This window comes from Oryctolagus cuniculus, chromosome 15 (assembly GCF_051225735.1).
Source record: "Oryctolagus cuniculus isolate XC-2025 breed Fujian yellow rabbit chromosome 15, ASM5122573v1, whole genome shotgun sequence".
NCBI lineage: Eukaryota > Metazoa > Chordata > Mammalia > Lagomorpha > Leporidae > Oryctolagus > Oryctolagus cuniculus.
The window spans coordinates 90471387-90494185 of record NC_142881.1 but is presented as its reverse complement, the minus strand read 5'-3'; the positions used below and the strand labels follow the sequence as shown (position 1 = coordinate 90494185).

At 42.9% G+C, this 22799-nt stretch overlaps 1 long non-coding RNA gene across 28 annotated transcripts in view; it reads left to right on the top strand.

Annotated features, from left to right (window-relative positions):
• Nucleotides 1–22799, top strand: part of LOC103351305 (uncharacterized) — a 53989-nt gene that overhangs the window by 13544 nt on the left and 17646 nt on the right. For 18 of the 28 annotated variants that reach the window (XR_016221217.1, XR_016221213.1, XR_016221204.1 and 15 more), the window contains one exon: nt 2066–4150. This is a non-coding gene — a long non-coding RNA (uncharacterized LOC103351305). Of the gene's footprint in view, nt 1–2065; nt 4151–4475; nt 4637–22799 lie in introns of those variants that run through there. The other 10 variants (XR_016221206.1, XR_016221214.1, XR_016221216.1 and 7 more) reach the window with 2 other exon arrangements.

Sequence of the window (22799 nt, the reverse complement as noted above, 5' to 3'; positions counted from 1 at the left end):
AACTGAAATTATTGTCTTGGGGATTAAGTTTCCAACACATGCTCTTGGGGGACACATCAAAGCCAGACCATATTTCAAATTATATTATTTGTGTTTATTTCTTAAAGATTTATTTATTGTATTTGAAAACCACAGTGAGAGAAAGAGAGATAAAGAGAGAGAGAGAGATCTTCCTCCACATGCACTGGTTTACTCCTCAACTGGCCGCAATGACCAGAGCTGGGCCAGGCTGAAACCAGGAGCTGGGAGCTTCTTCCAGGTCTCACATTTGAGTTCAGGGTCCCAATGAGTTGAACCGTCCTCCTCTACTTTCCCAGGTGCGTTATCAGGGAGCTGGACTGGAAGGGGAGCAGCTAAGACTTGAATTGGCGCCCATATGGGATGCCAGCACTGCAGTTGGTGGCTTAACCCACTACACCACAGCACTGGCCCCTCTATTATGTTTTTTGTTCCTTTTCCAAACTGTTTAGCCTATAAATAGATTTTTATTATTGTTACTCTATTTTATAGCTATAGAAATTAAATTGCAGTTTTTTCCTAGTCTTCTCTTGGTAATCTTGTCTATCATCCTTTATATTATTTTTATATCCCCCTTTAAATACTGAAAGCTATTTAGAGATACTTCAGATGTTTTGTTAGCTTCTTGCAATATCTGACTAAATCTGAGTTTCTTTCTAAAGACTTTTCTCTTGTGAGTATGAGTCACCACATGTGTAGTGATTCTGAATTTTATCCTCAATATTGTAAATCATGTGATGCAGAATTTGCAGATACTGTTAAGTCTTTAGAAGAATGATTTCTGTTCTCCAAGGCTGTTAACTAGCTTCATTCCAATCCCATGCTTTTTATTTTTGCAGTGATTAGTAACTATTTCTTTTAGCTTTCATTGGCTGCTTTTTATTGATTCCGCTGAAATTTTTACAAGTAGCATAGTAGTCAGCCAGTAATTTTGGTCAATTACGCTCACAAATTTAGACACTTAACTTCTTTAGCTTTCTTTACAGGACTTAATTTTCTCTTCTCCTATTTTTGATTGTCCGCTAAGCCCTGAAATTTTCTCTATTACATCCTGAGCAAGTAAAACGGCAGCTTTTACTTCCATAATTTGTATGTAAGCAGCAGAATGTCCTCTGGTCAAATACACAAAATATATGAGTTTCCCCTTTATTGGTTCCCTCAATCTAATTTCTGCCTTTTATTTTGATTGCTCTCCAGTTCCCTTAACAGTTGTGCTACAATTTTTTTCCAAAGCTTTTCCAAAAGTGTGTGGGCCCCTGCTACCTACATGGGAGACCTGGAAGAAACTCTTGGTTTCTGGCTTTGGCCTGGCTCATATATGGGGCTGTTATGGCCATCTGGAGAATAAACCAGCAGAGGGAAGATCTCTCTCTAAGCCTACCTTTCAAATAAATAAAAATCCAAAAAAAAAAAGTTGCCATCTGTGATGCTGTTTTCCCATATGGGCACTGGTTCATGTCCTGGCTGCTACACTTCTGATCCAGGTCTGTGTCAGTGGCCTGGGAAAAGAGCAGTAGAAGGTGACTCTGAAGTGTTTGGGTCCCTGCCACCCATGTGGGAGTCTTGGATGAAGCTCTTGCCTTTGGCTTGGCTCATCCCTGACCATCGTGGCCATCTGGGGAGTGAAGCAGTAGATGCAAGATATTTCTCTCTGTCTCTTCCTCTCCGTAGCTCTTTCAAATACAAATAAATAAATTTTTTAAAAAAATGTATTGATGGGGCTGGTATTATGGTACAGCTGGTTTACCCACCGCATGCACTGCTGGTGTTCCCATATCAGAGCACCAGCTCAAATGCCAGTTACTCTGCTTCTGATCTAGCTGCCTGTTGATGCACCTGGGAAAGCAGCAGAAGACAGCCTAAGTGGTTACACTCCTGCTACCCATGTGGGAGACTTGGATGGAGTTCTTGGCTCCTGACTGCAGCTTGACCCAGCCCTGGCCATTGTAGTCCTTTAGGGAGTGAAACAGTGTGTGGAAAATCTCTCTCTCTCTAACTGCCTTTCAAATAAGTAATCTTTAAAATGTTTGTTTATTTTCTTTTTTAGATATTAAAAGAAGACAGAAAGAGCTGCTATCAGCTGATTCACTCCCAAAATGCCTGCAGAGGTTGGGACTTTGCTGGAACAGCCTGGAGCTGGAAAGTTGGTCTGTAGCACCTCTGCTTGGCCATCACTGGCGTCATCAGCCCTGCCTGCATCAGCAGCAGGAAGCTGGGGTCAGGGCCCCCGTGTGGGAATAAAACCCTGGGCACTTTAATGTGCAGTATGGGCATTTTAGTTGCTGTGCTAAATGCCCACTCCTATCTGATCACTTTTATGTTATTTTTATATTCTATCAGTTTGCTAAATCATCATAATCAGAGTCGTTTTCAGTAGATCGTCTGGGTCATGTAGGTATAATTTATAAGCAAATCATACTCATTTTCATCTACTTTTCTCTTGAATTGACTAGCACCTCTTATCCAGTGTTTAATAATTGTGATGATGGAGCATCCCTATTTTCCAGTGTTTGCCCTTTAACTCTGTTTCTGCCTTTAGGCTAAAATGTATATAGTTTATAATGCTACGAAGAATGTATTAGGGGCAGTCATTGTGGTGCAATGGGTTAAACTGGTGCTTGGGATTCCCACATCTATTAGCAGAATGCCTGGCTTGAACCTTAGCTACTGTGCTTCTGATCCAGTGCCCTCCCAATGCATCCTGGGAAGTATCAGACGATGGTTCAAATGCTTGGATTCCTGGCTTTTGCCTGGCATAGAACCTTGCTGTTGCAGCCATCTGGGGAGTGAACCAATGTATTTAAAATCTCTTTCTTTCTCTCTCCCTGTTATTCTGACTTAGAAATAGTTAAAAATGAATTTAATTGTAAGAAGAATATACTGATATCTCTAACTGAGGATCTGTTTTATAATTGCAAATATTTTAAAATATACTTTTGCAGTGTCTGTGGATTATCACAGAATTTTCTTTCCATTGTCCCGTGACTATGATGAAATATACTAAAGTAATTTAAAAAGGTTGTGGGGGATAGAATTAAAATATAAATTCATTTTGGTGCTGGAAATGTTGAACTCATAGATACTTATATTAATAGGTTTTGTAATGTTGAGCTTTTTCTTATTCCTGGAATACTTTGAAATTCGTTCTGCTTTGTCTGGTTCTACTAGGCTTTCCTTCCCTTCCTCTAGCAGTAAATGTTAGTGTTTCCTCGGATTCTGCACTCATTCCTTTCTGCCTTCTTCTCTTAGCTCTTCTTATTACATTCACTCTGTTGGCTTAAGGCTTAACGGAAGTTCTGCTACTTCCAAAATCTTTATCTGCAGTTTACAGCTCTCTCTGAGCTCTAGTTTATATGACTGGACATAGCCAGATATTTGAAATTTTAAAAACATTGTGTCCACGATCAGTTTCGCTTCATCTCATCATACTCTTTTTCCTTTTTTTCAGTTACAGTTTATTGTACCTGTGTCTACCTGCACCTCATGCACATAGTATCAAATTAAATTCCATTGTCTACCCTGAACACAACAAATTAGAAATGAATTTTGTTCTTGCTTTTTCTTTTTCTTTTACTTTTTTCTTTTTCACAATGAATTTCTTCATCAGTATTATTGCTCTGTGTCCTGATGGTCAGTGGTCATGTCCTGCTCTAACTTCTTCCCCTCTGTCCCTCTGGTTCCTTCTCATGCTCCCTCTGGGGTGTAACTTAAAAATGCAAATTGCTAAATAGCTTCTAGTTTTTATTGATTTATCATACTTTATGCCTTGGGTTTTATGAAGCAGGCAGTCGTTTTCATGGGAACATTAGCAATTGTGTTGGTTTTGAAGGCAATATATGGGTGCTTAAGAACACTGTATAAGCAGTTTTCACAGTTACTTAGCAGAGCACATTTTATTGTTGGAATCAGGCCAACTCTATAAGTAAAGAATCACTAAGTTGTCAGCTCCTGGAGCGTGTTTCCTGCCTTCCTCTCCTTACAGCCAGGAGCACTCACTAGAGGTGATGTTTGTAGTTCCATTTCACCTGGTCTCTGTGCTTGTGCTTTTGCAATGTGACTTCTGTATTTTCACATTCATGAGAACACACTGATAACCATCTTCAGCTTTTCAGTAAAGTGTGACCTGATGAAACACTTTGTGTTTAAATCTAGGATGAGTTTGTCTCAATAGATCCAATATGTGATTTCAGTTATGTGTGAATACTGATGTGTACAGACTACACTGTGATCTTACAGAATCGGAAGTCCATCCTTCCTAACCTTACCGGGAAGGGATGGTTGTGGATACATAAGGGAAACTGTCATGGTAGTTTTGTAAATGGCTAAAGAAGCAAGGAATTTTCCTTGTAATTCTTTGTTGTTGTTGACATATGGAGTACGAAATAAGCTTCATCTTCTGTAAGAGACATATGAGACACGCAGAGATTGCACACCCTGTCCTCCTGTTTTGTGACCAGAGCTGATATGGTGAGGAGAAATGTGATGTTACACATGTTGGTGTCATTTGAAGACCTGGCTGTGGACTTCTCCCAGGAGGACTGATGCGACTTAGACGGTGCTCAGAGGATGCTATACAGGGATGTGATGCGGGAGACCTACCGCAGCCTACTGTCCTTAGGTGAGTGAAACTCCCCAGTGAAGCTTTCTTCCCATTTGTTAAACAAGTGGATACTTTATAAGGTATAATTCTGTTTAGGCATAGGGTTTGAGTCCATGCAGAATGTGAGTAATCCACCCTCCAGCAAAGGACTCACACTTGTTGCACAGTTCCTGAAGCCAAGCTATAGTCTTTCTAGAACTGGACTTAGGGATTTGAAAAATACTACATTCTCCGTTTTTTTTGTTTGTTTGTTTGTTTTTAATTTTCATCTGAAAAACAGAGTTACAGAGAGAGAGAGAGAGAGATCTTCCATCCTCTGGTTCACTCCCTTAGTGGCTGCAATGACAGGGCTGTGCCAAGTCGAAGCCAGGAGCCAGAAGCTGCATTTGGGTCTCCCACATGGGTGTAGAAGCACAAGGGCTTGGGCCATCTTCCACTGCTTTCCCATGTGCATTGGCAAGAAGCTGTACTGGAAGTGGAGCAGCTGAGACTCGAGGTAGTGCCCATATGGGATGGCAGCATTGCAGATGGTAGCTTAACTCATTATGCCACAATGCCAGCCTACACATTATTTCTTCTTAACAGGTTCTGCATTACTAACCTTGAGGTAATCTTTAAGTTGGAACAGAAGTAGAGTTGTGGTTGGTAGAAGAATCCTAAAACCAGAGACTCCGAGGTCAGTCAGCCCATTGTAAGCAGGAAGGCTGGAACAAGGAGAGATGAGCAGCTGTATTAAGCTCTTATGATTTGTTTCTTTCTTTTTTTTAAGATTTATTTATTTGAAAGTCAGAGTTACACAGATAGAGGAGAGGTAGAGAGAGAGAGAGAGAGATCTTCCATGCACTGGTTCACTCCCCAGTTGGCCACGACAGGCCAAGCTGGGCCAATCCAAAGCCAGGAGCTGGGAGCTTCCTCCAGGTCTCCCACCCAGGTGCAGGAGCCCAAGGACTTGGGCCATCTTTCACTGCTTTCCCAGGCCATAGCAAAGGACTGGATCGGAAGTAGAGCAGCCAGGACTTGAATTGGCACCCGTATGGGATGCTGGCTATATGACTATAGATGGCGGCTTTACCTGCTATGCCACAGCGCCATCCCCCATTTATTTCTGAGGTCCCAGTCCTGAGAACATGAACCACACACAGCTATTCTATAGTCTCCATGATAGGCTGTCACGTATACATCCAACTTTCTTGTTTTTTCTTAATTTATTCTATGTTAAGTGTTTCTTTTTTTCTTTTTATTTTTTAACCTTATGATTGTCTTGTGTACACACTCTCTCTCTCTCTCTCTCTCTTTTTTTTTTTTTTTTTTTTTGACAGGCAGGGTTAGACAGTGAGAGAGACAGAGAGAAAGGTCTTCATTTTGTTGGTTCAACCCCCAAATGGTTACTACTGCCAGCACGCTGCGCCGATCTGAAGCCAGGAGCCAGGTGCTTCCTCCTGGTCTCCCATGCAGGTGCAGGGCCCAAGCACTTGGGCCATCCTCCACTGCCTTCCCGGGCCGCAGCACAGAGCTGGACTGGAAGAGGAGCAACCAGGACAGAATCCGGCGCCCCAACCGGTACTAGAACCGGGGGTGCTGGCGCCGCAGGCGAAGGATTAGCCTAGTGAGCTAATCCTACTCTCTTGAGGTAGATTACTGCTGTCTGTCATTGAATCCTGACTTAATTGGATTCTTATGGCCTATGCCTAACCTATTTTCACTTTTGTTGCACTATTTGGAGACCCTTCTACATAAATATAATAGTGTCTAAAATTCTAGTAGCTTCACATTACTTTTAATTTTTTGGCTTCATTCTCCCCCTTCATTTTGGTCATCAGGTTTGTTTAAAATCTCTTTGAAATTCTATTTCCCATCCACAAAGCTCTTTTTAAATTCTGGTTGGACTTGAATTTAGCTCATATCTCAGCACATTCCCGCTCATGATGGACAGGTCACCCAAGTGTCATGGCCTTTCCCTGGTGACCAGGCTACAGATGTGGTGAAAGACGCTCTAGCTGCAGTCATTCTTCCTACTTCCCATCCTGAGGACAGGCCTGGAAATCACCCCTCCCGCCTCTACTGCTACCCATCAGGGAAAGCCCATTAGCCTAGTCATGCACCCTGGAGATCTCTCAAATATTAATCATGAGATGCAGACCTCAAATACAACAAAGAACACAGATTATAGGGTAAGTAAATGCTTATGTACATTTTACATAAAATTAAATAACAGGTAAATAAATAACAGGTAAAATTGCTATTCTTTTTAAGAGCAAAAGTTTTAGAGAATGAGAAAAATCTGAAGCAGTAAAATATTTAATTACTCCAGTTGATCAAGCAGTTCTAAATTTCTATGTTTCTTCCAACTCAGCCTTAGCATATATAAAGTGAAAATTAATCACTGTAAGGGAGTAGACACATCATACTTGGAGACCTTGTCACCTCTCTCTGTTGGGTTCAGAAGTGGAATATGGCAAGCAAATAGAGGAAAGGCACATAGGAAATAAAAGTGGAGATGGACTTGGAAATCTTAGTTATTACCTTACTAGCATTCAAGCCAGAATGTCCCAAATATTGCCTCTCACTGATGCGTTCCACCCAGCCAGGAAAATGTGATTCTAAAGCAGAACAAATGACAGAGTACAGCAGAAATGAACTTCTGAGCTGAAGTAGCACATGAGAGCTTTTCAGAGCCCAGGATCTGCAGGGCCCATCCATCCTGCAGACCTATTCCTGGTCTCATCCCAGAGCTCCTTTCCAACAGATAAGTGCCTTGCAAGCTACGGTAACTCTTCACTTCCCCTAGAGTTTCTTTCAGGCAGTTGGGAAAAGACCTGGGCTCCAAGGGGGACCAGCAGTGGGTTGGAGGGAGGTAGACATTTGGGCACAGCTGGAGCCAGGCTTACAGCTGAGGTGGTGACTGTATAGCCTCCTTCCTGGGCCTGCAGGCCTCAAAAATTAGGTCAGGGAGATAGAGGGAGTGACATGATGATATGACCCACTCACTATACATGCAGTCTGGCTTACAGATTTGAGCTTAGATCAGGCTTCACACATCCTGTCCACGTTGCAGTCTTGCCTGTCTCTGGCATGGAGCAGTTTCATTTCCTGGTTACCTGAGCATCCCAACAGGCGCAGGGACCACCACTGGTGGTTGGAAAAGACCTTACTTACTGCTGCTGCTGCTTTCTGGGATCATGGGATTAGACTGAGTTTCTGGGTTTCTTGTCTCCCTTGCCCACCACCTCATATAGTGTCCATCTAGCTACCCTGGGTCTCCAGAGAAGAGGTGGGGATCATTTGGTTGATGAAGAAATTGTGTGTTTAGCAGTGAACAGCATAGCCCTTTGTCTGATCTAGGTCTCATATATACTACTAGCATCCAGAGGATCCACACATACTCTCTGCTTACAAGTGCACTTGGTCTAAATGGTGTCCATTTTTTTTTTTTTTTGACAGGCAGAGTGGACAGTGAGAGAAAGAGACAGAGAGAAAGGTCTTCCTTTGCCGTTGGTTCACCCTCCAATGGCCGCCACGGCCGGCGCACCACGCTGATCCGATGGCAGGAGCCAGGAGCCAGGTGCTTTTCCTGGTCTCCCATGGGGTGCAGGGCCCAAGCACTTGGGCCATCCTCCACTGCACTCCCTGGCCACAGCAGAGAGCTGGCCTGAAAGAGGGGCAACTGGGACAGAATCCGGCGCCCCAACCGGGACTAGAACCCGGTGTGCCGGCGCCGCAAGGCAGAGGATTAGCCTAGTGAGCCGCGGCGCCAGCCCTGGTGTCCATTTCTTTATGCTGCAAGCCAAACAGGTCTGGCAAGAGGTGGGTAGACAAAAGCAAGTGGGTATATCTGGTCTGGGCCTTCTTTGCATTTGGCATAAAGTTTGTATTCACAACACATAGTGTGGCTGTCTCAGAGAAATCAGAAAAATCTAGAAATGGGGCAGGAATGAATAGGAAAGACTCAAGTAAAGAGAGAACCTGTCAGGGGGCCAGCGCTGTGGCATAGTGGGTAAAGCCGCCACCTGCAGTGCCAACATCCCATATGCCAGTTCAAGTCCGGGCTGCTCCACTTCCAAGCTAGCTCTCTGCTGTAGACTGGGAAAGCAGTAGAAGATGGCCCAAGTCCTTGGACCCCTGCACCCATGTGGGAGACCCAGAAGAAGCTCCTGGCACCTGGCATTGGTTCAGCCTGCTCTGGCCATTGTGGCCATTTGGGGAGTGAACCAGCAGATGGAAGACCTGTCTCTCTCTGCCTCTGCCTCTCTATAACTCTGCTTTTCAAATAAATAAATAAATCTTAAAAAAAAAAAAAAAAAAAAAAAAGCCTGTGGGGTGTGGCTGGATTGAGAGACTTTAGGATCTTGGTGGTCATAGGGATCCCTTGACGTGAGCCATCATCTCCCCCATGTTCCCTCTCTGCAAGTTGGGAGCCATACACCATTATTTCCTTTTCCTTTCTCACTCTATCTTTAATTTCTCTGATTTTTCTAGTTTCTTAAGGTGGAAAGGTAGCTTATTGATTTCACATATTGTTTTTAAAATTTAAACCTTTACTGCCATTCATTCTGCTTTAAATCCTATTTTAACTACATCCTGTGAGTTTATGTATGCTTTATTTTAATTTTCAATAATTTCATAATATTTTCTAAATTCCTGTTTTTTTCTATGGCTCATTAGACATTTGAGATTATGATGCTTAATTTCCACAGGTGTGTGGTATTCAGTACCCTTCTGTATTTGGTTTCCAGATTTTATTTTTTTTTCAGAGATTTACATATTTATTTGAAAGTCTGAATTAAAGAGAGAGCAAGATCTCTCATGCACTAGTACACTCCCTAGATGGCTGCAATGGCTAATCCCAGGTCAGGCTGAAACCAGGATGTAGGACCTTCATCCAAGCCTCCCACATGTGTAGCCAAGGCCCAAACACTTGGGCCATCTTCTGCTACATTTCCCAGGCCATTAGCAGGGAGCTGGATGGGAAATGGAGCAGCTGAAACATGAACCAGTGCTCATAGAGGGTGGCAGCATTGCAGGCAGTGGCTTTATCCTCTGGTATCAATGTTGGCTCCAGTTTCCAGGTTTTAAAGAAATTAGTTTTCCATTTGAAAATGTGAGAGATACATAGGCAGAGAAATCTCCCATTCACTGGCTTACTCCCCATTGCACACAACTATCAGGGCTGGATCAGGGTGAGGCCTAGAACCTAGAACTGCATCCAGGTCTTTCACATGGGTGGAAGAGACTCATCTGCATGAGTCATCAACTGTTGTCTACAGAGTACACATCTGCGGGAAGCTCAAATATGGAGATGACCCAGGACCCAAATCTAAGCACTAAATACAGGACATGGGCATCTGATGTGGCATATTAACCACTACACCAAATGCTCATCCCTGATTTTCACTTGAGATCCAGCATGATCAGAGAATACCTCATTTATTTTGGTTATTTTTATGGACGAGTGAATCATATTCTCTAGAAATGTTGCTTGGGAACTTGAACTGAATGGGTATTCTCTTGTTGAATGGTGTAAGATGTATATGCATATGATCTCAGTCTTTTTTCTGCCCTTTTGTACTTGATCCGTTCATTATTACATAGTGTTATCTCTATGTACTGTTGAACACTATTCTCTTTATGTCCTTTTTTTTTTTTAAAGATTTATTTATTTATTTGAAAGACAGAGTTCCAGAGAAGCAGAGGGAGGGAGAGGGGGGGGGGAGGGAGAGGTTTTCCATCCATTGATTCATTCTTCCTATGGCTGCAAAGGCCAGAGCTGCGTAATGAACATGGGAGTACAGATAACTCTTTCTGATGCTGATTTCTTCTGTTTTGGGTAAGTTCTCAGGAGTGGGATGGCTGGATCATATGGTAGGTCTATTTTCAGATTTCTGAGGTATCTCCCTACTGTCTTCCAGAGTGTCTGCACCAGTTTACATGTCCACCAACTGTGGATTAGGGTACCTTGTATGCCACATCCTTACCAGCATTTGATGTTTGTTGATTTCTGTATTAGAGTCATTCTAACTGGGGTAGGGTGAAAACTCACTGTGTTTTTGATTTGCCTTTTCCTAATGGCTAGTGATCCTGAGCACCTTTTTTTTTTTTTTTTTTTTTAAGAATTACTTATTTATTTGAAAGTCAGAGTTACACAGAGAGAAGAGAAGCAGAGAGAGAGAGACAGACAGACAGACAGACAGGTCTTCCATCCAGTGCTTTACGCCCCAATTGACCACAATGGCCGGAGCTGTGCCAGTCTGAATCCAAGAGCCAGGAGTTTCTTCCTGGTCTCCCACATGGGTGCAGGGGCCAAAGGACTTGGGCCATCTTCCACTGCTTTCCCAGGCCACAGCAGAGAACTGGATCAGAAGTGGAGAGGCCAGGACTTGAACCTGTGCCTATATGGGATGTCAACACTGCAGGCAGCAGCCTTACCCACTACACCGCAGTGCTGGCCCTGATCCTGAGCACTTTTTTAAGTGCAAAAGTGTCTGGGGGCCGGCGCCATGGCTCACTTGGTTAAACCTCAGCCTGCAGCACCAGCATCCCATATGGGCGCCGGATTCTAGTCCCAGCTGCTCCTCTTCCAGTCCAGCTCTCTGCTGTGGCCTGGGGAAGGCAGAGGAGGATGGCTTAAGTGCTTGGGCCCCTGCACCCACATAGGAGACCAGGAAGAAGCACCTGACTCCTGGCTTCGGATTGGCGCAGCGCAGGCCGTAGTAGCCATTTGTGGAGTGAACCAACAGAAGGAAGACCTTTCTCTCTGTCTTTCTCTCTCACTGTCTATAACTCTACCTGTCAAATAAAAATAAATAAATAAATAAATAAATAAATAAATAAAAAGTATCTGTTCAAGTCCTTTGCCCATTTCTTAATTGGATTGTTTGTTTTGTTGTCGAATTTCTTGTGTTCTTTATAGATTCTGGATTTAACCCTCTATCAGTTGCACAGTTTGAAAATATTTTCTCCTATTCTGTTGGTTGTCTTTTCATGTTATTGAGTGTTGTTTGGCAGGGCAGAACCTTGTAGCTTGGTGTAATTCCATTTGTCAATTTTGGCTTTGATTGCCTGTGCTTCTGGGGTCTTTTCTAAGAACTCTTTGCTTGTGCCAATGTCTTGCAGGATTTCCCAAATGCTCTCCAGTAATTTGATGATAAGTTGATAGATTAAGGTCTGAAATCAATTTTAAATGGATTTTTGTGTAAGATGTAAGGTGAGGGTCCTGCTTCATATGCCTGCATCCAGTGGACATCCAGTTTCCCAGCACTGTTTGTTGAACGGACTGTCCTTGCTCCAGGGATTGATTTTAGCTCCTTTGTTAAAGGTAAGTTGGTTGTAAATGCGTGGATTGCTTTCAGGAGTTTTTGTTCCGTTCCACTGGTGTGTACTTCTGTTTTGTGCCAATACCAGACTGTTTTGATTATAACTGCCCTGTAGTATATCTTAAAATCTGGTATTGTGATGCCTCTGGCTTTGTTTTTGTTGTATAAGATGGCTTTAGCTATTCAGGGTCTCTTATATTTCTATGTGAATTTAAGCATCCTTTTTTTCTAGATCTGAAAAGGATGTTGCTAGTGTTTTGGCTGGTATCCCATTGAATCTATACATTGCTTTTGGTAGTGTGGACATTTTGATGATATTGATTCTTCCTATCCATGACCATGGAAGATTTTTCCTTTTTTTTTTTTTTTGTGTGTGTGTGTGTGTCTTCTTCAGTTTCTTTCTTTAATGTTTTATAATTTTCCTAGTAGAGATCTTTGACATCCTTGGTTCAATTTATTCCAAGGTATTTAATTCTTTTTTTAGGTGAGTGGGATTGATCTTAAAAGTTCTTTCTCAGCCATAGCATTGTTGGTGTATATAAAAGCTACTACTTTTTTGTGTTGATTTTATATCCTGCTACTTTACCAAACTCTGTTTTAAGAGTTCCAATAGTCTCTCAGTGGAGTCTTTTGGATCCCCTATGTCTAGAATCATGTTCTCTGCAAATACAGATAGTTTGATTTCTTCCTTTCCAATTGTATCCATTTGATTTCTTTTTCTTGCCAATGGCTCTGCTAAAACTTCCAAGACTATATTAAATGGCAATGGTGACAGTGGGCATCCATTTGTGGTTCTAGATCTTAGGAGAAATACTTCTGACTTTTCCCCCATTCAATAGGATGCTGGCCATGGGTTTGTCATAAATCGTCTTGATTGTGTGGAGACTGTTCCTTCTATATCCAGTTTGTTAAAGGTTTTTTCATCATGAAAGGATGTTGTATTTTATCAAATGCTTTCTCGACATCTTGAGGGAATGATATGATTTTTGTGCTTCAGTTTGTTAATGTGATGTTACCACATTTATTGATTTGCAAATTTGGAAATAAATAACAGGAATAAATCTCACTTGGTCTGATCTTTCTGATGTGTTGTCTGATTCAATTAGCTAGTATTTTGTTGAGGATTTTTGCATCTATATTCACCAGGGAAATTGGTCTATAGTTCTCTTTTTCTGCTTTAAGAATGAAGATGATGCTAGTTTCATAGAAGGAGTCAGGGATGATTCCTTCCATTTCAATTGCTTTAAATAGCTTGAGCTGAATTGGAATTAGTTTTTCTTTAAATGTCTGGTAGAATTCAGCAGTGAAGCTGTTGGGAGAGTCTTTACTATTGATTCAGTTTCCATCTTGATTATTGGTCTGTTTAGGTTTTCTATGTCTTCATGGTTCAAATTTGGTAGATTGTATGTGTCCAGAAATCTATCCATTTCTTCTAGGTTTTCCAGTTTGTTTACATAAAACTCTTTGTAGTAATTCTTGATGTTTCTTTTTTTGTGGTATTTGTTGTTACATATCCTTTTTCATTGCTGTATTTTTATTTGATCCATTGAATTATTCATTTCTAGGATTTCATTTTAATTTCTCTTTAAAAATCTCAATTTCTTGAAAAAACTTTCATTCATATCATAGTTTTCTTTAGTTCATGGATTTGCTTCTGATTGCTTTTGAGTAATCCTATGATTAAATTTTGAATTCTGTTTCCTATATTCCATCAATCTCTGCATCTTCACACTCTAACATTAAAATGTTGTGTTCTTTGGGGTGCAGGTCATGGTGTGTTCTTTATTCTTGTTTCTTGAATTTCTGCACTTTTAGGTATTTGTGGAATTGCTTGTTGATCTTTTTCCTCTGGTGGCTTTTACCTTTGAACTAACCTCTGTGGCTTAGTAGAATGTCTGCACTTTCAGTGAATACCAAGAAGTGTGTGCTTTGTGTGGCCAGGTTGCTCTGGTCAGTGCTCCGTCATTGGGCAGGTATCCAGGGTAACACCCATGTTGGGCCTGATAGATCTTCTCTTGTTAACAGAAGAAGAGGAATGTTCACTTCTATTGTTGTGATCACCCCCTCACTTCCTCTCATCCAAGCTGAGCAATGCCTGGTGTTAACCCCCAGTGGGCTTAGCACTCATCCATGTCAACGTATGAACCGCACAAATGATCTGCACAGTCATCACCCTGAGCGTGGTTCCAGCTGCAATACCCACCCCAGGCAAGCAAGGAGCTCTGAGTGTGTGGAACCACATCCAGTGATTGCCCAAAGACCCAGCTACACTCTGCACCATCTCATGAAGCCACCAAGTCCCCATGATCTCATCACACAAGGCTCCCACAGTTGCTGGGTGTAGAGGCTCGGCTCTCCAGTCAACAGAGGCAGATGTTCCCTGAGCCAGCTCCGCCTAGGTAGCTTGAGCCTGTGGGGTGTGGGAATAATGGGGGCTCCTCGCAGTCCTACTTGGGTGCCCAGCCACCCGTCCTGCCAGCCAGGCTCAGTCAGTGGGGTCTGTGGATTTTTCCCTCTGCTGGAATCTCTGGGAACATGCTCAGACAAGAGCCCCTGGCCGAATGTTTCCCTCTCCGCACACTGCCACTCGTGCTGCTGAGAAGACGGCATCCTGTTTCAGCCAGGTGCGGTGCGTGTGGCTTCTGCAGCTGCCGCCCCAGCCCAGGATGTTGCCCGCCGGTCTCAGCCTTGCTGCGGGCGCCGTTAGGGGGAGGATTGGATGAGATAAACGTGCCCCTTTTACTCCTACTGGGTCCACAGGTAACGGTTAGTAACTGCTAGCCCCTAGGGCTCCAGTCTGGACTCATGCCACGTGCTCCCGCTAGCTGTGTCACCACTGGTTGCTGTAGTCTGGCCTCACGTCCATGCTCCAGCTCTGGGCTGCTGCAGATGTGTGTGTCTGTATTTGTGCTGCATGTCCACACCTTCCACACAGGTCCATGGTGTTCTTTTCCTTTTGTAGAATTTCAAGTGTGGTTTTCTCTTTAATTCTCCCTTGAGAGAGAGCACTTCCTACCATTTTTATTTTAGTATTTATCCCTTGCTGAGTGCAGTACATTGTTCCCTAATCTGCCATCTTGCATCTCCCAAATTAAATTCTCATAGATTCAGTTCTAAGAAGATAACCACACTCTCTTCCCTCCTTCTCCCCTCCCCCTCTCATTGATTTTGTTTCCTCATGTGCACAGTTTATTGTGTGATGTTACTTTTTACTGTAATCTGACAATCTTTGCACTCTTTATAATTTCATTGTAAACTGAAAAATACTTGTATATATTTGTGGGGCACAATGTAATGATTTGATAAATGTGCACAATCTAAAATTACCAAGTAAGGCAAAAAACACATATCTGTAACCTCATGTAGTCATTTCTCTGAGTACATTTAAGGGCCAATCCTAGCAATTTTGAAATATAAAATGAAATATTAAAGTTTCTATTCTGAGAAATACAGCAATTAATTTATCTCTTCTGTGTATTAGCGATTTTTGTAACCTGTGGCCAATGCCTCCCCTTTCTTCTGACACTCCACCTTCTATTGCTTATAACCTGGTAACCACCGTTCTACCATCCTATTATTATTATTATTATTATTATATTTTTGAGAGGCAGAGTTAGACAGTAAAGGTCTTCCTTCTGTTGGTTCACCCCCCAAATGGCTGCTACAGCCGGCGTGCTCCGCCGATCCGAATCCAGGAGCCAGGTGCTTCCTCCTGGTCTCCCATGCAGGTGCAGGGCCCAAGGACCTGGGCCATCCTCCACTGCCTTCCCGGGCCACAGCAGAGAGCTGGCCTGGAAGAGGAGCAACCAGGACAGAATCCAGCGCCCCAACCGGGACTAGAACCCGGGGTACCGGCACCACAGGTGGAGAATTAGCCGAGTGAGCCATGGCACTGGCCAATCATTCTATTATTTTAAAAGGAAATGAGTTCATCAGAAAGACCAGAAACATTGATATCACATAATGATTTATCTCAGTTTCTGTTGTACTTAACAAATGCACTGAGAGAGTCATTGGGGCATAGACTCCCAGGAGTGCTTCCCCATCTGGCCTTGTGCTGGGCATCCACTCTGCCATCTCTTTCCCATACATGTCTGCTCCTCCTGAACCTCTCCCCAAAACTTACAGTAGCTTCATTAGGATGCACCATGTGAGTACTGGAGTAAATGTCCCTTATCTTTATACTGTTGCAGGAAAATTGGTGAGTCTGGGTTTGTGTCCTGAGACCAAACACAATGGTAAGAGTAGAAGTTTTATTTAAATAAGAAGAAAATCTCCTAACAAACGGAAAGGCTGGTAGCAAGAAATACCAAGTCACTGAGGTCTCACAGTCTAGGAGTATTTGTATGTCTTTAACCCGTCATCTCCAAAGAGCTAATACAGTGGTTATACGTTAGCTACTGTGAAAGCAGGGGCAGTTTTAATGGAACCTTTTCTAACTGTTTCTGTTGAAACTTAAATCTTGTCCTTTGGCAAGTGTTTGTTACAATGGGCTTCCATCTTGTTCTGTTTAATTTGTACATGCCGGGAAGGAGCTGCAGGATGCATTTCCACAGTGAGCGGGAAGGACCAAAGAGACTGCCCCACAGTAAAGCACTTTAGGCTGATCACTGATAGATAACATGGGTGAGTGCAGTGCTGGCAGAAGCTTCCCACGGGGTGAATGGGAAGACGTTAGTTAAGAGGCATCCAGAGTTCTAGAGGGAGGAGACACTTCGGTTCTTTCCATAATGCTAAGACCAAGGTGCCTGGGAGCACCCGGCAGTCCAGGATGCTGCTCAAATAATTGGCTCACTGCTACCAATGTGGGAGACCTGGGTTCGTTTCCCAGCACAGGACTCTTGCCACAAACAGCCTTGACTATTGCAGGCATTTGGCAAGTGTACCAGGAGATGTGAGCTCTCAGGATCTATTTTTCATTCCTTCTCTGTCTCCCTCTCCCTCTCTTCTCTTTGCCTATCAAAAATGCCTTTGTAAACTCAGTGTAATCAAAGAAATTCCTCTGAAAAAAAGTTTAAATATATTGATTTGTAAAACTTAAAAATTTGTTTATATAAACGATCACATATGATATTTCATCCTGTAAGTATTTTCCCTGCAGTCTCACTGTAGTTTTGTATCATTCAAAATCATTTTACCACAATGATTGCTTATCTTCAGTGTGACGCCAGCCTGCAAATATCCCAAATCATTCCTGAGCCTTCCACTCACCTCTTTTCAATTGAACCCTGTGATTTATCTCATTCTTCTTAAAGGCGGCAATCCGGATTTAGGTAGAGAGAAGTAAAGATGTTTTTTAAAAGTTTATTTTATTTGAAATACAAAATCACAAAGACAGAGGGAGAGAGAGATAGAGGCCTTCATGAGTTTGTTCACTCCCCAAATGAGTGCAGCAGCCGGGGCTTGGCCCAAGTGGAAAGTAGGAGCCAGAATCTTTATCTGGGGCTCCCATGTGGATGGCAGAGTCTCAAGATCTTGGGCCATCAACTGCTGCATTCCTAGGCACATTAGCAGGAAGCTGAATCAGAAACAAAGCAGTCAGGGCTTGAATCAGCACCCTGATATGGTACTCCGGCATAACCAGTGGCTGCTTAACCTGTCACACCACAGTGCCGGCTATCCCAAAGTCAAGTCTGGAAATGAATCACTCATAGTTATGTTACATTTGCATGATGTTGTTTGTGATTCTAAGAGAAAAGTTCCATGACAGAGACTTGTATATATATTAATCAAAATTGATAATGCTTAAAATATAAAGAAAACAAGGTCCCTCATCATGTCCGAGCCAGTTAATCTGCTGCTTGTGACAGGCATCCTACATCAGGACAGTGGTTCAAGTTGTGGCTGCTGTACTTCTGATCCAGCTCCCTGCTAACACATCTGGGAAAGCAGTAGAAGATGGCCCACATGCTTGGGCCCCTGCACCCATGTGGGAGACCCAGATGGAGTTCTAGGCTCTTGGCTTTGAACTGACCCTGCCCCAGCTATTGGGATCATTTGGGGAGTGAGCTAGCAGATGAAAGATCTCTTGCTTGGTCTCTGTCATTCTGTCTTTCAGAAACAACATTAAAGAAGGAACTGTTTTAAATCAAAGTCGTAGTACAATAAATGTTTAATATTTGTTCATATCCTAAGTGATATTGTATCTGGTTGATGATTCCTGGTATGGTCAAAAGACTACAAGGATTTAGAAAAAATCTTGTAATTTGAGGTTGATATAATTACTGAACATGAAGTTAAATACAATATTTCTGATTTTACCAGGTGTCAACATTATCTCATTGCATTTTATTTATATTTCCAAAGAAACAAAGATGACATTCTAAAATAATCTATTTTATAGCATTAGTCTTCTCTTTCATAAAATTATTAATTGTGTTTCAAAATTAAGCATTTGAGGGGCTAGTACCATGGCGTAGCAGGTAAAGCTGCCGCCTGCTGTGCTGGCATCTCCTGTAGGCACTGGTTTGAGTCTTGGCTGCTCCACTTCCAATCCAGCTCTCTGGTATAGCCTGTGAAAGCAGCAGAAAACAGCCCAAGTCCTTGGGCTCCTGCACCCTTGTGGAAGACCTGGGAAAAGCTCCTGGCTCCTGGCTTTGGATCGGCCCAGGTCCGGCCTTTGCAGCCATTTGGGGAGTGAACCAGCAGATAGAGGACTTCTCTCTCTCTCTCTAACTCTGCCTTTGAAATAAATAAATTAAGCATTTGAGAAGAAATTGCAGTGGGTCTATGATCCCAGATGTAAAAATTAGCAGCTCAACTCAGCACATCTTACTTGTTAGTATTCTCACATAATATCTCAATAAATTTATAAATAAATTTCTTTGCCAAGAAATCTAATTCATTTTAGGGCATTTATAATAAATCACAAATTACATTATTTAAGAGAAAATGATTTTTAAAGTTACTCACCTTACATATATTCAGTGTCAGAGTTAGTATTGTACTGAATAAAGGACATCTGTCACCTATTGTCTTTGTGAGCCAAAATTAGAGACAGCAACTTTTGTAAAAAGAATTTATTTGTGTGGCCAGCATAGGAGGTAGAGGCTAGTGCTCCAAATCACCTCTCTCCCTCCAGCTCACAAAGGGCTTACCATAGGTACAGAAACAGAAGCTGGGATAAATTCAGGCGAGAGCTTGGGCTTTGGGGAATGACCTTGGTGCACCTCTGTTCTTGCTGTGCCTCTGCCAGTTCTCAGGGGATCTGGTCTTGTGATCTTCAGTATCACATATCTTTCCATTGGCAGGTCTTGCATGCATCTGTCCTGAGGAATTACCTTTTGAAAGAAACAGCAAATTTCCTCTCAATAAACAATTTGCAAGTGGTTAATGATTACAACAGGGTTGAAGAAATTAGTTCCTTTTTCGGCAAGGGAAGGGTCCCTTAATGGAAGAACTGTACTTCTGTATTTTGGAGGACTCTCTTACAAGAATTCTTTGAAAAGCATTATTTAGAAGGCTGGCATTATGGCGTAGTAGGCTAAGCAGCACCGGCATCCATATGGACACTGGTTCATGTCCTGGCTATTCCTCTTTCCAGCTAGCTCTTTGCCATTACTTGAGAAAGCCGTGGAAGATCACCCAAGCGCTTGGGCCCCTGTGCCTGGGTGGGAGATGTGGAAAAAGCTCCTGGCTCTTGGCTCCTGGCTTTGGCTCAGCCCAGCTCCAGCCATTGTGACCATCTGGGGAGTGAACCACTAAATGGAAGACCTTTCTCTCTCTCTTTTTCTCTCCCTCTCTCTGTAACTCTACCTCTCAAATAAATAAATCTTAAAAAGGAAAGCATTATTTATTTGTAAGTTCATTGATTCAATAGTTTTTTTTTTTTTTTTGACAGGCAGAGTGGACAGTGAGAGAGAGAGAGACAGAGAGAAAGGTCTTCCTTTGCCTTTGGTTCACCCTCCAATAGCCGCCGTGGCCATTATATATCACAGGATATAATTTACATCTTTTTAATGAAAACTGTAGGGCAAGCAATTTTATTTCTAACTTTCTCAACAGTATCAATTTCTTTTTTAAAAAATTATTTATTAAAAGTCAGAGTTACAGATAGAGAGGAAGAGTCAGAGAGGTCTTCTATCCAGACCAGGATAGTTGCTTTGTAAAAAACATTGTTCAAATTTCAAGTGAATCTCTGCAGTTACCTTAGATGTTGAACCTTTCCTTTTAAATGGAAATACTTTTGAGCTGGCAATGTGGCACCGTGGGTTTTGCTCATGCTTACATTGCTAGCATCCCGTAATAGAGCGCTGGTTCAGGTATCAACTATTCTTTTTTTTTTTTTTAAGATTTATTTATTTATTTGCAAGTCAGAGTTACACAGAAAGAGAAGAGGCAGAGAGAGAGATAGAGAGAGGTCTTCCATCCGATGGTTCACTCCCCGATTGGCCACAACTGCTGGAGCTGCGCCAATCCGAAACCAGGAGCCAGGAGCTTCCTCCAGGTCTCCCACGTGGGTGCAGGGGCCAAAGGACTTGGGCCATCTTCCACTGCTTTCCCAGGCCACAAGAGAGCTGGATTGGAAGTGGAGCAGCCAGGACTCGAACTGGCACACATATGGGATGCTGGCACTTCAGACCAGGGCATTAACTAGCTGCGCCACAGCACCAGCCCCCTCAAGTATCAACTATTCTTGTTTCTGATCCAGCTTTGAAAGATGGCCCAAGTGTGTGGGAGAGCTGATGGAGTTCCTGGTTCCTGGCTTTGGCCCAGCCCAGACCATGCTGTTGTTGCCATTTCTTGTCCATTTTAAATTTCTTCACTGCTGCTGATTAGAAGGCTCTATGTTTCCCAAAGGCGCCATGAGAAGGGATGACAGAAATCATACTTAGACACTGTATATATTGTTTTTGTTTTTCCTCTTTCCTATTCTTAAGCTCCACTTAACACAGTTTTTCTGCTTTTTGAGATAGGGTGCGTTTTGTGAATCCCTTGGCCTCTATAGTAGAATGCAGGATACTACTGCCTAATGTGCTCTTCAGTGTCCAGTATACCATCCCAAAACATATTCTTGGCATTGTGTAACAGTAAACTCAAGATGTTCCTGTACCCTTGGTCAATCACCTCTTGGAACACATAAGTAATGCACCCATTGAATTCAGGCAGGACTCCCCTGGGAGGAGTCTATCAGCATGGCCGGCCTTTGTAATCCTCGTGCTGGAATAGTCATCAATAATCTGTTAATCTCTAGTGGACTGGAAATGTGGTGGAGGATCGTTATCTTCTTAAATTGCCCATAGTCAGCTTCTCTGCTATAAGATATAAGTGACAAACATGAAGGCCATGCATTTGCCCTGTAGTCTTGACTGCTTTGGGAAGGAGGACACCACTCTTTGTAGAGGCCCCAACATTTGCTTTAATACCCGTGCAGCCATTTCTTTGTTTCTCACACATGTAAAAATCAAACAGGTTATTGAACTGCAGTAATGCTAATACAAGTGCTCCAAAAACAGGCTTTTAAGAATATCAAGGGACCAGCATTGTTGCATAGCAGTTTAAGTCACTGCTTGCAATGATGGCATCCACATGGGTGCCCATTCGAGTCCCAGCTGATCCAGCTCCTTGCTAAAGCACCTGGGAAAGCAGCAGAAGATCACCCAAGTTCTTGTGCCCCTATATCCACATGAGAAACCTGGATGAAGCTCCTGGCTTCGGATCGGCCCAGCTCCGGCCATTGCAGCCATTTGGGGATGGAGGAATCTCTCTCTCTCTCTCTTCCCCCCCCCCCCCCCACCGTAACTCTGCCTTTCAAATAAATAGAATGAATCTTGAAAAATACAGAATATTGAAGAACCACCATTGTGTTCCAGTCCTGCAGCACGGGCCTCCACCTGGGCACCAATTCTAGTCCCAAATGCTCCACTTCTGATCCAGCTCTCTGCTAATGTGCCCGGGATGGCAACAGAGGAAAGTCCAAGTGCTTGGGGCCCTGCACCTATGTGTGAAACCTGGATGAAGCGCCTAGCTCCTGGCTTTGGCCTGGCTCAGCCCCAGCCATTGCAGCCATTTGGGTAATAAATCAGCAGATGGAAGACCTCTCTCTATCTCCCCCTCTCTCTCCTTGTAACACTGCCTTTCAAATAGATAAAATAAATCTTAAAAAAAAAAAAAAAATAGAAGACTGAATGCTTGATCACTCAGCCTATTCAATTGAAAAGCATCCATTTTTCGGCACTGTAGTTTACCATACTCAGGTTTAACAAGACCAGATTAGGGATCTAAATTTAGCAAAAGACAGCCATCCTCAAGAATCCTCAGTTTCTAGTGAATTTTGTTAAAGGTTTATTTATTTATTTGAAAGGCAGAGTTACAGAGAGGCACAGGTTCCCCAGATGGCCACAATGCCTGGAGCTATACCAATCTGAAGCCAGGAGCCAGGTGCCTCCTCCAGGTCTCTGTCACAGGTTCAGGAGCCCATGGACTTGGGCCATCTTCTACTGCTTTCCCAGGCCACAACAGAGAGCTAGATTGGAAATGGAGCAGCCAGGACTCGAACTGGCACACATATGGGATGCCAACACTGCAGACCGGGGCTTTAACCCTCTGCACTATAGCAGAGGCCCTTCTAGTGGATTTTTGAAATAGCAACTTAGCATTTTTTTTTCCTAGTAAAAAAGGCTGTATTGTCCACAAAAAAATAAATCCTGGGACTGGCATTGTGGAACAGTGGGTTAAGCTACTGCCTGTGACACTGAGATCCTATATGAGTGCTTTTTGAGTCCCAGCTACTCCATTTCTGACCCAGCTCCCTGCTAATGCACTGGGGAAAGCAGCAGAAGGTGACTGAGTACTTGTGCCCCTGCACCCATGTGTGTGACCCAGACGAAGCGCCTGGCTCTTCTCTTCAGCCTGGCCCAGCCCCGGCACTT